The sequence below is a fragment of the Xenopus laevis genome, chromosome 6L (genome assembly GCF_017654675.1).
Source record: "Xenopus laevis strain J_2021 chromosome 6L, Xenopus_laevis_v10.1, whole genome shotgun sequence".
Taxonomy (NCBI): Eukaryota; Metazoa; Chordata; class Amphibia; order Anura; family Pipidae; genus Xenopus; species Xenopus laevis.
Window position 1 is genome coordinate 108,943,862 of NC_054381.1, and position 12,053 is coordinate 108,955,914.

The following is a 12,053-nucleotide window of genomic DNA, read 5'->3' on the forward strand; positions in this document are numbered from 1 at the left end:
GGTCATTATATTCTTGGCCCATTCCATACTTACAGTAGGTTCTAAAAATGTTAATACATAGTCAAATCATTTGGCTAATATTTGGGTTTACTTAGGAGGAACCATTTTGGTGGGAGTTTATCCTGTCTGTTTCCCCTTGTCTCCAGGACCAGGAAACTCTATATTTTAAGTTAAGGTTTTCTATGTTTTCTGTTTTATTTTATAAACTGTTTGTTATATTCTTATGTATGTCCTTTTTGTCACATCTTTTTGTACATAAGAACTGTTATACCTTTTATAATATTAAATATAAAATGTAATAAGTTTGTATTTGATGTTCTAAAAGAACCCTAGTGTAATTGTGTGTCTTAATCCTCTGCATTCTGTATGGAAAGGCTAGTCTGTTTATATGCTAGGTGACTCTGTGGTGGTTGTGGAATCAAGTGTGTTTGTTGTATAACAAAGGTAGGCATCTCTTAAAGTCCTGAAAGTGGTGGCAGCAAGTTTTGTATGATTTTTTGGGGTGTTGGTTGGTCTTTGGGGTGCTGTTATGCATGTCCAACTGGTGAATGAGTGACCCCTGATAGCCACACCTAAAGTGACACACAGTTGGAACTGTCATTGTAACAGTGCTCATAATAGCTAATGTATGAAAAATGCGTTTAGGGTTGGTACACCAAGTAAACCTTTAATTAGTGCTCACTGCAGAAATATCACCTAGAAAAATCCACTACAAGTATAGGACCTGTTATCCTGATAGCCAGGACCTGGGGTTTTCTGGATAACAGATCTTTCCTCAATTTGGATCTTCATACCTTAAGGGGCACATTTACTTAGCTCGAGTGAAGGATTAGAATGAAAAATAGTATTTTTTTAGCTACTTCGATCATCGAATTGGCTACTTCGACCTTTTACTACGACTTCGAAACGAACGATTCAAACTAAAAATCATTTGACTATTCGACCATTCGATAATCAAAGTACTGTCTCTTTTAAAAAAAACTTCGACACCTATTTCGCCACCTAAAACCTAACGAGCACCAATGTTAGCCTATGGGGAAGGTCCCCATAAACTTTCTAAGATTTTTTTGAACAAAGGAAAATCCTTCGATCGATGGATTAAAATCCTCCGAATAGTTCGATTCGAAGGATTTAATCATTCGATCGAACGATTTTTCCTTTGATCGCTCGCTCGAACCTTCGAACCTTCGATCGTTCGCTCGAATCCTTTGACTTCGATATTCGAAGTCGAAGGATTTTACTTCGAGGGTCGAATATCGAGGGTTAATTAACCCTCGATATTCGACTAATAGTAAATGTGCCCCTAAGTCTACTAGATAGTGATGGGCGAATTTATTCGCCAGGCGCGAATTCGCGGCGAATTTGCGCTATTAGCAAAACGATGTGAAAATTTGCGTCAAAAATTTGCCGGCGTTTCGAAAAACGGATGCCGGCATCAAAAACGAGACGCCGGCGCAGTTTCGCAAATTTTTCGCAGTTTCGCGAATTTCGCAAATTTTTCGGCGAAACGGCGCAAATTCGCCCATCACTACTACTAGAGAATCATGTAAACATTAAATAAACGCAATAGGCTGGTTTTGATTCCAATGAGGGTTAATTATATCTTAGTTGGGATCAGATACAAGGTACTGTTTTATTATTGCAGAGAAAAAGGAATTCATTTTTTACATTTGGATTATTGGATAAAATGAAGTCTATGCAATTTCCGTAATTTGGAGCTTTCTGGATAAAAAAAATTCAGCCAAAAGAACACATTAACCACCATTTGGCCGCAAGGGGCATCAGGAGCTCAGTTTTGTAAAAAATAAATAAATAAGTAAAACAGACATAACAAGGTAGACTGTTGGTTCCAAATGACTCTAGTAAAGAAAATTATAGGTACAATTACAAATAAAGACCTTCGAAACCCAGTGTGAGACCCTTAAGTCTTTGTAGAGGGGACATTGATGGGGAATCACAATGTTTCTCATTTCTTATTTCTTAATGCATATTTTAACAAACGTTTCTTGTACTGTACATACATATTTCATGACAATGCTTTTCAGTTGTGAGTGGGAAGGATAAGCTGGATATGCAGACAGCCTAACAGGTGAATAGTAACATGGCTCAGTGTTTTTATATGTTTACTAACTTATGTCAAATCCCTATTTTTTAATGTTTATATTATATTTAATATTTTAATATTGGATAGCATGCAAACGGCGCCCTTTTTATTCTCAATTTTGGTTTCCTTGATTGCTTTTTTAATGCTCCATTGGCCTCCTTGTGCCTAATAAACATTTCAGCTGACCCAGCTAGCTTGAATTCCTTAAATACACATTTTTTTATTACCAACCTTAATGCTAACCTTTCTATCAGACTATAATGGTTTCGCTTTGCAACGTCTTTACTTCCTTACAAGGGAATTTTAATGAGATGTACATTTGTTAAGCAGCATTTTAAAAAACATTCTATTTTCCCTCCATGTTTAATCCTGTTAAAAGCCTTTCCAATTTAATATGCTGCAGCGTTTCCCTTTTACTGGCAATGTTAAGGGTTATTTATGAATACCCCGCTAAAATGGAAGCAAATATTGCACTTATTAATGCTATTTGTGTAGGTATGTTAAAGATCATTGCATCCATCTTGCCTTGGTTGAATCATGCCCAAGTGAACCAATTTATGCTGGAAATTCTACAGCAAGTTGACTCAATAGGCAGCAGACTTGTGCCAAAAGAATAACGCACCAATGCCATTTTAAAATAGCACCCTCTACAGCCTCTGCCAGTATAAAAAAAGAGCCATCTTTGCTTTCTGCTGTTCTAATTGTACATGCTCTTAGCACCATAACAACAGGCAGGTGGCCATACCATGTGTGGTCCCCAGGGCATCATCCGTCCTTTTGCCTTATGGGACAGTCAGCAGAGAACTTATCCCACTGGCTCATTTTAGAAAAAAGTAAACATCAAATTATTATTATTGGTGACCTACAGATACAGACTTTAAGCCATGTACTTTGGAATTGAGCAGGTCTAAAAATGCTAATGCAGAAGTAGATATAAGTGGAGTAGAGCAACAGGTCATCTTCACTTCCTGCTATTGTGATATTCTGATGTTCATTTTTTTACTGTCGCTCAAACCATTATGACAACAGGTAGGTGGCCATACCATGTGTGATCCTTTGTACACTCTCTGTCTATTTGCCTTGCGGGCCAGTGGCAAGTGAACACCATTGGCTGATGTATGTCTCACTTCAGAAGAAGTAAATGGCAAATTATTATTCATTTTCAAATTCAAGCTTTTTCATTGTTCAATCACAGAAAAATATTGAGATTAAACTTGATGTTTTTTTCAGTCAGTATATATACTAAAAAGTTGTGGAAAAAAACTAAATTGCAATGAATAATGCATTTTTCCATTCATTTAAAAAAGAAACTCAATAAAAAAACAAAATAGCTTGAATGTTGAAAAAACGCCACCTGTTGACTTCTATAGAAGCTTGGAATTTTAGTTGCTGGATCATTCAAAAGTTCAAGCAATTTTTTGATCAATAAATCTCGATTTTGAATATTTTGGAAAGCTCAAATTTGAAAATATTTGATATTGCGATTTTTTTGCCTAATTTTCCCAAATTGTGGAAAAACCATCTCTGCTATTAATACATTTGCCTTCTCCATTACACTGACGGGATCAAAGACTTGCCTTTCAGTCAGAATTGCCTTCAGTCTTAAAAATTCTTTTACATATAAATACAGGAAAATCCAAGATAGTAATTTGGTTTCTTTATGAGTGAAATAATTTATTCATAACTGATTGATATGAAATCACAGCAAATGCTGATGGCAGGTCAATCTTAGAGGCAGATTTATTAAAGGAATACTGCCATGGGGAAAAAAATTTTTTTCAAAATGAATCAGTTAATAGTGCTGCTCCAGCAGAATTCTGCACTGAAATCCATTTCTCAAAAGAGCAAACAGATTTTTTTATATCCAGTTTTGAAACCTGACATGGGGCTAGACGTTTTGCCAATTTCCCAGCTGCCCTTGGTCATGTGACTTGTGCCTGCACTTTAGGAGAGAAATGCTTTCTGGCAGGCTGCTGTTTTTCCTTCTCAATGTACAGTAACTGAATGTGTCTCAGTGGGACATGGGTTTTTACTATTGAGTGTTGTTCTTAGATCTACCAGGCAGCTGTTATCTTGTGTTAGGGAGCTGTTATCTGGTTACCTTCCCATTGTTCTTTTGTTTGGCTGCTGGGGGGGAAAGGGAGGGGGTTGATATCACTCCAACTTGCAGTACACCAGTAAAGAGTAATTGAAGTTTATCAGAGCACAAGTCACATGACTTGGGGCAGCTGGGCAATTGACAATATGTCTAGCCCCATGTCAGATTTCAAAATTGAATATAAAAAAATCTGTTTGCTCTTTTGAGAAATGGATTTCAGTGCAGAATTCTGCTGGAGCAGCACTATCAATTGATTCATTTTGAAAAAAACAAATTTTCCCATGACAGTATCCCTTTAAGGGTCGAAAATCCGAAATTCGATTGGGGGGAAATTTATTAAAAAAAATAGAATATGTAAAAATCAGATTCATTTTAAAGACCCAAAAACTGTAATCTAATATGATTCAAATTCGACCAAACTCAATTCGAGTTTTTTCTCCAAAAAAAACCTCAAATGTCAGGATTTCAGCAAAGATCTCGAAATTGGTAACTGGACCTCCCCCACTGATTTATACAGGAATTAGGCAGGTTTCAAAATTCAAATTCTTAAAGGGCGAGAGTATGATAAATCTTGAAAAATCTAATTCGAATTTTTTTAAAAACTCCAATTGAGTTTGGATACTTCCCTAGTCAAATTTGATCATTTTGGCCATAAATTTTTTTAATTTGAATACAAAGAATATCATATAATGGTATAAATGTGGTACAAAAAACTATATACAGTATACAATAAGCATTCAGGTATTAAGGCTATTAAAAATAATGATATAGTAGTCAGATATTTTAATTACTTGCAATTTATTGTAAACTTTTCTTTATTATATATAAATACTTAAGTGCCTAGTCTTTTGGAAATGAGCTGTCCATTATGCAAAAATGGATCAGTCCAAACCTAGGTAAATTTTTTGGAGCCCATAAAGTATTTTTTACTTTTGGATTTTAAATACTGAATGCTTGGGATCTATGGAGGGTGGCTTTCCCATAATTCATAGCTTTCTGCATAACGAGTTTCCGGTAACGGATTCCATACTTGTAATACCTGTATATTTTACTATAGGCAGCCATGCAAGTACTAGAGTGCTAAAGGCAAAACATGCATTGTTGCAGTCCTTTTACAGTTTCTTTATTTATCGATTCTCTCCTTTATATTCACCTAATGTTATTGTTACATAATTCTGATCTGGGTTATTTAATTTATGCTCATTTGTGGCTTTTACATTTTTGACATGTTTGGATGTGAGTGATGCACAATCTAATTTCCTTTGATCTACACATTTTACTTAGAATGACAGGCTGTTGTAATTAAAATGCACGATTTGCTCAAAATGAGTCCCCATTGAGTCCTTTTTCATTATGCAAACTATATTTTATGGGCTTTATCTCTACCGCTATGTGCATCACATTATTTTACATCTTTAAATCATGTCTTCATGACAAATGTCCCTGTAGGATATAACATTTCAGAAACTTCTTAAACACTGAAACTTTCAGTTGCTATGTGTACATTACATATCAATCCGTTTTTAAAGGGAGAGATGAGAAAAAAAGTATACCGGTATATGTTTTGGCAGTTTCCTACTTCTGAAACAAATAAATTAAGTTGATTTCTCTTTGAGAATCATTACCCAAATGTTTTGCAAGGTGCCAAAAAGCTCAATTCAAGCATTTATTATATAGTCTAAGATTAAATAAATACATTTTCTTATTTCACCTTTTGCTGCTATACATTGTCCATTTTAAGGAACAGTTCAGTGTAAAAATAAAAACTGGGTAAATTGATAAGGATGTATGACACAGTATGAGTGATATATTACCTAAGAGATTGCTCTCTTTTCCAATAAACATGTTATTTTATTCAATGTTTTTGATCGGGGTACCTGACCTTTTTAACCCGTGAACCACATTTAAATTTAGAAAGAGTTGGGGAGCAATACAAACATGATAAAGTACCTGAGGATGCCAAATAAGGGCTGTGATTGGCTATTGGGTAGTCCTATGTGGACTGACAGCCTACAAGAGGCTTTGTTTAGCAATACACCTGTTTTTATGTATCATGCTCAGCAGTGATCAGGGATAAGGATATTACACTAGATATTACACTAGCATAGATTTGAAATCTTTAACGGTATGGACTTTCACTGCCTTTTAAGCAGGAAGGGAACAGCCTTCTAAATGTAAACAGTTATGGTCCATTAAGTAAGAAGTATTGTGTGGTTGCTGAGTTTTTTTTAACATTTGAATTATATAATTTTTAAAGGATTTTTTTTTCAGTTATGGAGATCCACGAAAAAACACCAATACCCTGTATTGGAATACAGTTATGACTGATCTTTGTTAAAGGATTAAACAAATTGTAGAGAAGGACACGCACTCCAAGAGCCATTCGGTGCCGATAAAAAAAAACTTTATTCCAAAAGGAGCTAAAACAGCGGTCCTAACGCATTTCGTATCCGAAGATACTTAATCATATGTACAATTTAAAACAGCTGTTACAAGAAATTTAAACCAGTAAAAAGGTTGTGATGTAAACTGACAATTATCCTGTTGTTAAACCTAAAACCACAATTAATAGCTGAGACAGAACTGGTACCGTTAACATTGTTATAAAGCGGAATGCAACACTAGCAAATTGACAGTTACATTTTAACAGGGCCGGAACTAGGGGTAGGCAGCCTACCCCATGTCCAGCAAGTGTTACTTCAGTGAAAAGTGGATGTGCTCTCTGAAGTCAAAGGTCTTTGTGCAAGCGTGCCCTTGGCTGCGTATGGTTGCGTACGTGCGTCCTAGGTTGCTCACTGCTGTGGCGGGGGCCGAAGTATCCGGCCCGGCACTATAGAACATGGTTTTATGCTCCCTCCATTGCCTAAAATCCATAATGGTAATGGACACAAGAGGAGACAAGGAAAATTAAATGCAGGTCAGTTCAGAGAATATGAGGCTGAAAACCAGTCAAAAATTAATCATTTTTTTTTGGCGAGCCGTTTTATACTTTATACTATAAAGGCACAAACTACATTAAAATATTCCAGCACACTCCTAAAAGGGACGCTACCCACACAAGCGCATATCAAAAATCAGAAAAAGGCTTCTTCATTCCAGGGCTTTCTCTTGTCTTTGTAATACACTGTACTTCATTATTTAGTGTTTTAATAGAACAGCCTCTTTTTTCTGCTTCCCTCGATTGTTATAAACAATGAAATGATAGCTGGAAATAGAGGTAGCAGCACATGGAAGGGCTGAAATGCACAATAGTAATTATGGGTCAATACAACTGGTTTATACGTGTGTTTTGGCACAGTAGGAGGGGGTCGTTGCTATTTCCAATGGCTGGATATCTATTAGGACCAAAAAGGTAAGGGGTTATGGTATGTTTAGGACAATATGATGGATTTGTAGTTCCTGCTGGCACAGGTACAAACTAAGGGCAATATGACAGATTTTTTTGGCTGCCGCTGGCATAGGTACAGATTGGGGGTAACAATATGATGCATGTTTTGGCTTATGCTGGCACAGGTACAGAATGGGGGCAATCAAAGGGATTGACTGCCATTGGCACAGGTACAAATGGGGGCGATATGATAGGTGCTGGCACAGTTACATGGGGCAACATGATGGCTGCTGGCACAGGTACGGGGAGCAATATGAATGGTAAGGTGGGAAATTGTAATGCAGGACCCGGTGGGGGCACTGATAAAGATAAAGAAAAGGAAATTAGACAATTATTATAAAATTCATTCTCAATTAATCAGTTAAATAATTTACAAAACAAAATACTTGAAATGCAATAATTTTAACTAAACAATTACATTTCATATAATCATAAAATTGCATTCTGCTTTATAACAATGTTAACTGTACTAGTTCTGTTTGAGCTATTTGTGGTTTTAGGGTTAACAACAGGATAGTTGTCAGTTTCCGTCACATCCTTTTTAACAACTTAAATTTCTTGTAACGGCTGTTTTAGATTGTATGATTAAGTATCTTCAGATATTAAACGAGCTAGGACTGTTGTTTTAGCTCCTTTTGGAATAAAGTTTCATTTATCGCCACTGTTGGAGTGCATGTCCTTCTCTACAATTCATCAATATTACTCAGGTTCGGGGCGCTGCACCTAAGACACCAGATGCCATCAGTGAGTGTGGTACATTTACTGTGATAATTTTCACTTCTTGCTTGAGATTTGTTAATGCTGCACCTTTACGTGATAGACCTGGGGTTCGTACACCCAGGTCCGACTTTGCGCTGGATGAGCCATATTTGGAAATTTCTATTCATTTTTTACTGCCGCAAAAATTTCTGTCTTGTGTACAACGGATTAAACACACAAGCACAGTAAAGTGTTTGTTAATGCTGTGTAATCACAAATCACCAGAGAAAAGTATTCATTATAAAACATGCTAGAACATTTGCAATGTAGGCTACAACTTTATGCACAAACAATATATGGGTATGATATGCAATAAATACGAGAACACATCCATAATAGATGTGATAAATATGAATAACGACACCCAATGGCAAAATGTAATATAGAAGCACATCTGGGAAATCAGCAGGAAATCAAGACCAAAGAAGAAAATACGAGCGTTTTTAAATTGAGAGATTTTAGAAAAAATTATATTATAGCTTATTGCCTTTGGTCATATTTCCGCGATACATGTACAAAAGTTTAAGATAGAAATAGTTCATTAATAAACAACAGATAAACCATCTAGCTGTAATTGCTGTAATTGGAGAATATACGGTTTCATTTACATAAAAGAAATGTAAATGAGAATGGGTCTGGAATGAATCTAGGACAACTTTAAAAAGAAACTACTTTCATTCAGAATGTTTAAAACCTTTAAAAAAATATTCTATATTTCATGACTTGTAATAATCAATGGCAAAATGATGCTGTTCTTACAAGCAGAAGCTGTTGATGGTTGAAATGTATGTCTCATGAGTTGGGAAAAGTGATAGGAATAGAGACTCTAAATAATATGAGATGAAGACTCTTGGGGGACTTTGCTGTTCAAACCAACGTTTTCCTTCCAAAATCAGAACACATGGCTTATAACATGGATATAATTTACGGCATAAAAGTTAGTTATAAATGTGGGGTATCTGTGTTGCGACTCACTGACTAATAAATTATCTATTTGATAGCAATGAAACTGATACATTTAAGGGCACACTAATGTCTAATGCGTGACTCTTTGACAGTAGTTATAAAAGCATCTGTAACTATACAGTTAATGGATAGGGGCAAACCAGTAATTGACTTTCAACATATTTTTTTAGTGAGTGCTAAATTGCTTAAAGGAGTACGGTTTAACTAAAACAGTAGGCTAGAAATGTTGTACATTATATTTTGAGCTTCTATAGCAGCCCAAGGTAACCACAGCCATTTAGCAGGGAAGATCTGTGCCTCCAAAGATGTGCCAGTAGCTCCCCATCTTCTTTTATGCTGATTCACTGCACATGCTCTGTGCTGCTGTCACTTACTGAGCTTAGGGACCCACTCACAATATACAGTACACATAGAATAGAAATGGCACAATATAAGGCTGATTAGTAATTTATACAGATAATTACTACAACACAGCACAGAAACCAGTGCAACTAGCATCAGAATTTAATAATCAGCCCTGTAGCATCAGCTTATATTACAGACAACCCTCATTTTCTGAGGGTTTGATAATTTGTGATGACCCCTAAGCTTAGCTTCTCAACAGCTGCTCAGAACCCACTGAGAATATGGCGTCACAGACACTTTCCAAGATGGTGACCCCCTGTGACAAGTTTGGAAGTCCTGTATAATTGCTGCTATTGAGAAGCTGAAATGTTAGGCAAGTGCAATAAGTTCATTATATAAAATATAGCATTTTTATCCATATTCATTTTTTGGGTTTAGTTCACCTTTAAAGACAACACTGTAAACTGTACTGAACTGTAGAGGCTCTGTTGTTCCTCCCCCCCCATCACTCATCACATCAGCCATTTTTAGTTTCATTTTCACTGAGGACAGAGTGAATAGAAACTGCTGCAAGATGTAGGGCTAAAAGGAATTTGTTAGCCCTGGAGGGCGTGGGGTAGGGGACCCCAAAGCCTGGTAAGCTCAACCATGCGGGTTTAAAACTTGGAGGACTTTTGTGTGCTCGCACTATGGATAGTGCTGGGAGCTGTAGCCCAGTAAAGGAGGACTTTTGTGTGCTCGCATTAGGGAGAGTGCTGCATGTGCTGCATGCGCTTGGCTGAAGGATTTCATCACTATGGATGTTCCTGCTCTGTGTGAGGCTGCCCATCTTAGTTCTCGGGTGAGTTATGCTTAAGGGAGGGTTGTGAACTGATCCAGCCTCAGTTCCCTGTAAAGATACAAGTGTTGTTTGTGTGCCTGCTACATGGGAGTGACCACCTCTATCCAGTCGGAGAGGTATTTTGGGCAGATAGTGCTACCTGGGGAAATTTAAGAGCTCTTTGGGGAAAAGGGATTGAGACTCTTTGTCCACCAGGAGTGGAGTGTGGGATTTTGCCTGGAAAGGAGGGGCCAGGATGAGACTGCAATTATCCCCAGGGTAGTGGGTCAGTAATGTGTTAACTGCATATTTACTTTGCCTTTACTGTTATATAAAGTTGTGTTTTAATGCAAACGGTGTGTTTGATTATTGTTTTTCCTAATGTAGCCACCTGCAGGTATATTCCCGGATCCATTTAGGTGGAAGCACTGCCATGAGAGGTAAATTCCCAGTACCCTTTCAGAACCTGAAAGTGTTAAGAAGGTAATGGTGTATAACCTATGGCACAGAGTGTGGCCAAGAAGTGGGTTACATTAAGATACAGGTATGGGATCTATTATCTGGTAAGCCATGAACATGGTTTTTTCATATGAGGGGGCTTTATATGATAAATAAAAGCTTGCATTATAGAATAAAACACACAGTAAAGAAAAAAGAATATTATAAATCATAAATTAAGAAAAAAGGACATGTGAAATGGCATTCATACAGTATAAGAGTGATGCTAATATTCAGACAACTCAAGACACATATGGCCATAGTGGGTGGTGCACATATTTTTTGGAAAGCAGGGGGACTTCGATTCCAAGAATAAATGACCTCACAATGAAACAAGAAGAGGGGATGGATGTCACAGTGGGGTAAGAAAATGATTTATATCATAGTCAGCAATAGACTATCATGGTTTATTTTCAATTTGTGGCATCAGGTTTGTCTGGGTGAAAAAAAATAATTTCTATTTCAGGAAGTTAGTGTTTATGTCAAAAAGAAGGGTGTATCGTCTGTCTAACCTTTATTATTGCACAACTGATTTCTCCCACAGATACACTCCCTGAAATGAAGGTCTCCAAAAGCATCTGAAGGGCTGTGTCAGTCAAATTTAGCAAGAGTATGGCAAGTACAATGTTGCAGATGCTTTGATTTATCTGACTGCCTTGTGGATTTCAGCCCCTTAATTGATGAGGGGATCTCCCTGGGCAGAATTAATAATGTACTTTATGGGAGTTTAAGACAGGACAATATGAGAAGTTAGGGGAAGTACTGGACAAGTAAGAATACTTGCTCAATGTTTTTACTAGAGTCCCCCGAAACATGTCATGTATGTTACCATTTATTTTGTATACACAGTTGCCATCTCTTATTAAACATTTTATTTAAAATATATATATAGATTGATGGTGTTTATTTATACTAAATCCATTGATGTGGTTTCTTAAATGTTTTACTGTTGGAGATGATGGACCATCCTGTTTCTAGAAACCACTTGCTTCTAAAGTGAGGGGATTTGGGACCTGTTATCCAGAATGCTTGGGACCTGGGCTTTTCTGGTCAATGTAAAATTAAAACAATTGAC